The following is a 7,455-nucleotide window of genomic DNA, read 5'->3' as shown; positions in this document are numbered from 1 at the left end:
ATATATATATATATATATATATATATATATATATATATATATATGCTTCATTTTAAAATATTAAGGGCTTAGAGATAAAGCATATCTTTATTCTACTTGTAACAAAATTTTTAAGAGTAGAAACTCCCTGAGTTAAACCATAACAAGTTATTCTTCTGAGAACATGTTTTGCTTCATACTTTCCTCTAATGAATTGGGGTTAGTAGAACTAGACTGAGTAGAGGAGAGACATGTAGTAGAAACCTACCAATCAGTCAAGTTTTCATTTCAACTATCCAAGTGTCTCTCAGGTTTAGTTACATCCTCACATATGGTTTCCAGGAAAGAAGAACTTCTCCTTCAGCGGGGAAAGTGTTAAGGAAAAAATAAAACAGATCTGAAACAAAGATATTTTGACTTATTCAATTCTAGTATCTCTGTCCTTTGACAAAGAAGATGCTATTACAATGACCACAGGTACAAGGATGTTTCTGGCTTTTAAAAGGCCAGGAAAAAATGTTCATGGTTTGATTTCATCACCATGAACTGTTTAGTCATGTATGTCTACTGTTCTCATCATCACAATCTATATGGAAACTAACATTCATGGATCTTCCCCCTCCCCCCCATGATATATATACAAAAGTTTCCAGTAAAAAGATAAACTTTCAAACATTCTGAAAGTTTGCTTAACTGAACAGAACTTCAATGATTGTAGAGAGTTTTGAATGTTGCAGGTCTAGAGATTGATTAGTTTATCGTGGGCTACCTTTAGTCCTCTGAATTCACTGTCCTATTTGTCAGATCTAATATCCTGTGACTAACAGATTAAAAACCTTGTGGAATGTATTAAAATGACAGTTTCATCCAACCAAAAGAGATCAGTTATCACCTGAGACCTACACCTGAGATTTATAACTTTGCTCTAAGTGCAAACTTAAAGTTCTCACAAATGTAATTGAAAACCTCCTTGATTTATGATTTCCTTTCTTCTATTACTATAAAACCTACATGAAACTGCCTTCATTTTGGGATATGGAATTTGAAGCAACCTAAATCTCTGTTTCTAGGCCATCAGCTGTTCATAATTGTCTCTAGAGAAACCTATCTATCTCCTTTGAGATAAGAGCCATGCTTTTGAGTAGTACTTATACTGGTTAGTTTTTGTCAACCTGGTACAAACAGGGAAGACTTTGGTTCATCTTCCTGAGTAGTAATTGATGTGTAAAGGTCCAATAAACTGTGGTCAGGGCCGTAAATGGGTAGAGGTGGTTCTGGATTGTATAAGATAACAGGCTGATAATTCCATGTGGAGAATCCACCAGGTAATATTTCTCCATCTTCTCTACTTCACTTCTTGCTACTTGATTCCTTGATTGGGTTCCTACATTAGCTTCACTTGATGATGGACTATAACTGGTAAGCAAAATAAACTCTTTTCCTTTCAAGTTGCTTTCAGTCATGGTGTTCTATGATAGCAATGGTGATGGTGCAACAAGGTAGATTTTTCAAGAGTGATTCACATTTCACAGAAGCAGTCATTTGGATGAAGCTAAGTACCTGAAGGTGTTATGGCAAGGAAGTGTTAGTGAACCCCAAAAGATCAGGCAGGAGCAGATCCAATGCAATCACAACAGGGCCTTTATACAAGCTATCTCAGGCTCAGCACACTGCTGACATTGGTACAAAGGAGCCCCGAACATCTATTCGGTCAAGGATTTATTGAAAGCAGCAAGTGAGAGGGCAGTGAGTGTTTCTAGCCCATCAAGCATCTAACTGGAATGCTATTGTGGCCTTTAGCATAATTGGATGGTGCAGGGTGTCAAAAAATAAACTTCTACTTCTCTCTGCATTGGTGGTTGTAACCTAGGAGTGCAGATTTGTTAGGTGGAGAAGTAACATGGAAACTGGAGTAAGATGCAGGCAGGTCTTGGGACAATAATCTGGAAGCATAGATATTATTGGGGGAATAACCTGGAGACATATACCTTGTTGGGAGGTAAGTTGGAAACTAATGCTAGGTATTGGCCTGACTGTTTACCAGATTTCAAATTTAGGTCAGGCTCTATAAAATGCAGTCTGAAATTAAAAGATCTGCTCTAGAAAAGGAATCCATTGAGTCCAAACCATCTAGTATTTTCTCCTCAGGTGAACAGCTAAGAGTTCACTTCAAAGCTTTCAATAAATCTCCCTTGGTTGTGTAAATAGTCCACATACTTATTAAGGGCTGATTATTTGAGGAGTTTGGTCAATAAGATTTATGGTTTCAGTTTCCTTCAGGTGGATTTGGATTAAGGTATATATTTAAGTTGCTTGGAAAGCATTTTCATTTTGCCACTTGGATTTGTTTGTTTGCTTGAACACATTTATGATTCTGACAATTTATTTGTAAATCTTACTAGCAGGTATTGCCCCTATATTTCTTTTTCATTATGTACATATATAGATATTATTGAATTCATATTATATGTTTTATATAGAATATACACAATATACAATGTAATACATAATTAATATATAAAATACAGTATATATGATATATTATATAAGATATTTATAATATGTGATATATGGTATATATAATATGTGACATATATAATATAAAATATAGTATATAGTGTGTAGTATATAGTATGTAGCATATTGTATGTAGTATTCAATATTTAACATGCAATAAGTAATAATTTGCATTATGTAACATGTAACATGTAACATGCAACATGTAATATATATGTAATATGTAATATGACTATATATGATGTATAATATATAATATATGTAATATATTATATGTGATATGTAATATATAAAATATGATATATAATATATTATATGTAATATATAATTTATAATATATAATTTGCAATATGTAATGTATGATATATAACAGGTAATATCTAATGTGTAATATGTAATATATAATATGTAATGTAAAATTTGTAATATGTAATGTATAATATATAATATATAATATAGTATATAATCTATAATAGTAATACATAGTACATAATACGTAATTCCTGATACGTGATACGTGATACATGATACATGATACAAGATATATTATATATGGTATAACATACAATATACCATTTATAATATATATAATATAATACATAATATATAATACATAATACAATACATAATGCATGATACATAAAATACATAATACATAATACATAATACATAACACATAATATAATATATAATGTATATCATATAATATAATACATAATTAATATATAATTTATTATATATACAACATACAATATACAATATATAATATACAATCTATAATCTATAATCTACAACATACAATATACAGTAGATAATGGATAATAAATAATAGATAATACATAACAGATAATAGACAATAGATATTAGATAATAAAGTATTATGTATAATATATAATGAATAGTATACAATGTACAATATATGATATATGATATATGATATGATATAAGATATAATATGGTATATGATATATGATATATAATAATGTATAATGTATAGTGTATGATGTATAATATAATGTATGATGTATAATATAATGTATAATGTATAATATAATGTATAATATATAATATGTAATATACAATATATAATATATAAAATACATAACTTATAACATATAATATATAATATAATCAATATGTAATATATAATATGCAATATATAATAAATATATAATACATATAAAATATGTAATACATATATAGTTTATAATACATATAAAATATGTAATACATATATAATATATAATACATATATAATATATAATACATATATAATATATAGTTATGTTACATATATTAATATATAATTAATATAAGAAACAAGGAAATATTTGAGGAAAGCACATTCTATATTGCTCAGTTGAGGATTCTTTGTTTAGCTCTGTACCTCATTTTAATAGGGTTATTTGGTTCTCTGAAGTCTACCTTTTTGAGTTCTTTATATATATTGGACCTAAGCCCTCTATCAGATGTAAGAAAGATTGGTAAATATCTTTTCCCAATCTTTTGCTTGCCATTTTGTCCTATTGACAGTGTTTTTTGCCTTACAGAACCTTTGAAATTTTATGAGGTCTCATGTAATCTTAGAACATAAGCCTATGGTATTCTGTTCAGGAAATTTTCCCCTGTTCCCATGAGTTTGAGGCTCTTACCCACATTCTCTTCTATTAGTTTCAGTGTATCTTTTTTTTTTTTTTTTGAGGTCCTTGATCCACTTGGACTTGAGCTTTGTACAAGGAGATAAGAAAGGATTGATTTGCATTCCCCTATATGTTGACCTCAAATTTAACCAGCACCATTTGTTGAAAATGCTGTCTTGTTTCCGCTGGATGGATTTAGCTCCTTTGTCAAAGATCAATGACCATAGGTGTGTGGGTTCATTTCTGGGTCTTCAATTTTATTTCACTGATCTTCCTCCCTGTCTCTGTACCAACACCATACAGTTTTTAATCACTATTGCTCTGTAATATAGCTTGAGATCGGAGATGGTGATTCCCCCAGAAGTTCTTTCATTGTAGTTTTTGCTATCCTGAATTTTTTGTTATCTCAAATTAGTTTGCAAATTGCTCTTTCTAACTCTATGAAGAACTGAGTTGGAATTTTGATGGGTATTCCATTGAATCTGTAGATTGGTTCTGGAAAGATGGCCATTTTTACTATATTAATCCTGCCAATCCATGAACATGGGAGATCTTTTTATCTTCTGAGGTCTTTGATTTCTTTCTTCAGAGACTTGAATTTCTTGTCATACAGATCTTTCATTTGCTTGGATAGAGTGGCACCAAGGGATTTTATATTATTTCTGACTATTGTGAAGGGTGTCTTTTCCCTAATTATTTTCTCAGTCTGTTTATACTTTGAGTATATGAAATCTACTGGTTTGTTTGAGTTAATTTTCTATCTAGCCATTTAGCTCAAGTTGTTTATCACATTTAGAAGTTCTCTGTTGGAATTTTTGGGGTCACTTGACTACACTATCATATCATCTGCAAATAGTGATATCTTGACTTTTTCCTTTACATTTTGTATCCCTTTGACCTCATTTTGTTGTGTAAATAATCTGGCTAGAACTTCAAGTACTATATTGAATAGATAGGGAGAGAGTAGGCAGCTTTGTCTAGTCCCTGATTTTAATGTGATTGCTTTAAAAATGTAAATACTTCAGTCCTTCTTAGAAAGGGGAACGAAATACTCACAGGAGGAAATGTGGAGACAAAATGTGGACCAGAGACTGAAGAGAAGGCTATCCAGATACTGTCCCACCTGGGGCTCCATCCCATATACAGACACCAAACCCAGACACTATCACAGGTGCCAAGAAGTGCTTGGTGACAGGAGCCAGATATAGCTGTCTCCTGAGAGGCTCTCCCAGATCCTGCCAAATACAGAGGCATATGCTTGCAGCCAACCATTGGACTAAGCACAGGGTCCTCATTGGAGGAATTAGAGAAATGGCTAAAGGAGCTGAATGGGTTTGCATCCCCATAGGAAGAAAAACAGTATCAAACAACCATACACCCAGAGCTGCCAGGGACTAAACAACCAAGGAGTACACATGGAGGGACCTGTGTTTCAGCTGTATGTGTAGCATAGGATTGCCTAATCTGGCATTAATGGGAGGGGAGCTCCTTGGTCCTGTGGAGGCTCTCAGAGTAGGGGGATGTTAGGTCACCAAGGCAGAAGTTGTTGGGTGAGTGGGGGAGCACCCTCATTGAAGCAGTGGGATGGGGGATGAGATAGAGAGCTGAAAAAATGGGATGACATTTGAAATGTAAATAAAGAAAATATCCAATTAAAATATTTTTTAAAAAATATTTGTTTCATTGGGAAACTTTGGGAGGTAGGAGGTGGGGAGAACCTCTTGAATGTACCAGAGTCCTGGAAGGTGAGAGATGCTCAGGACTCAAAAGGAGGGACTTTAGATGAAATGACTAACAGTGAAATAAAGGGAACTTGTAGAGTCTACCTCTAGTAGAAAGACAAGGCTTCAAGTGGAAGGATGATGTTGCCATCCCACAGTCAAAAACTGAACCAGAATTGTTCCTGCCTAAAAGACTGCAGGGATAAAAATGAAGAAGAAACTAAGGGAAAGGAGATTCAGTGACAGCCCCATACACGTCCTTATGAGGTCCCTTGAAGGTCTGATTCTCACATAAGATCTCATTCCAAGCAGCCAGGAATCTTGGCTAAGGGCAATGAGATGACTGAATTAATGATAATGACTGTTAACCAAGGGCTCTTGGAACAGGCAAAAGCATTGTATCAACAATTTCATTTTTCCCCACAAAACTTACATAGGCTCCTCCTGGAATTATCCATGACACAAAATCTTGCAAGATCTTGTGTCAACTGTGCTCCACTTTCCCCATTGGGGCCCCTCAACAGGAGAAATATCAACCCCTGCCTATAAACATTGGGCTTTCCTACCCCACAATTCCCCTCTGCCATTGGTACAGTGGAGAGATCTCCTAACATCATGATGACAGTTACTGCCCCCTTGCTGACACTGGGGCAAAGATATGCATGTGTTTTTCCACAGGACTCCACAACACCACAATTGGTGTCAGTACAGGAGATCCTACCAGCCAAGAGAAAGGAGAACAGGGACAAAACCTCCTCCCATTCAGACCCTTCTGGCTGAGAAAGTGGTACTTGTTACATATATATATATACTTGCTCATGATGCCATTTTCACAGCATTTGACTTACACACTATGAAGTACAAAATATTTCCTAGGACCATGAACAACTGGCCCATTACATTAAGAGAACCTGATCCAAGACATTTTTAAACTATTTGATCCTACTCAGAGAAAGTATATTCAAGTTCAATGAGACCAGGCTGCCCATTCTTGCCTTTTGCTTTTGATAAGTGATTCATGGAAAATGTTTGGAACAACATAAAATGTTTTTTGACCCCTCCTGGATAGTGTCTATGCTATAATAGGAGACATTGTAAAATAATTATTGTATTACTTAGGTGAATTGTATAGCACATCTATCAGCAAAACTTTTATCAACAAATCTATGCTCCAAATACTCATTGCTCTTATGCATTCAGACTATGTTCCTCCCAGAGATGGGACTAGAGCTTGCCTCATAGAAACTTGAAAGACCTGTGTTTAGGTTCCCTTCTTATACCCTGATATACCCTCTGGGATGGCTATCCTTTGAGGGTGAGTCATCAATAACAGGTAAGAACATGCTTGGCAGGTCAATCTAAGACAGTCACAGTCCACTCTACTGGAGGCCTCCTGAAGTGGAGTCAACAACAATGGAACAAAGAACTCTGACTACCACTTGGCTATCAAAAGTAAAAACAGGAGGGTGGAAATATAGGAGAAACATAGCCAAGCAAGTCCAGCTGCAATGCTGGCAAATGTGCAGCTGATACTTCCTCCCCAAGCAAAACTAGAATCATCTGGCATGACTAGAGAGTGATGATGCTGGATCAGGAGA

This window comes from Grammomys surdaster, unplaced genomic scaffold (genome assembly GCF_004785775.1).
Source record: "Grammomys surdaster isolate TR1022 unplaced genomic scaffold, NIH_TR_1.0 61, whole genome shotgun sequence".
In the NCBI taxonomy this organism is placed as follows: domain Eukaryota; kingdom Metazoa; phylum Chordata; class Mammalia; order Rodentia; family Muridae; genus Grammomys; species Grammomys surdaster.
Note: the sequence above shows the minus strand (reverse complement) of the source record.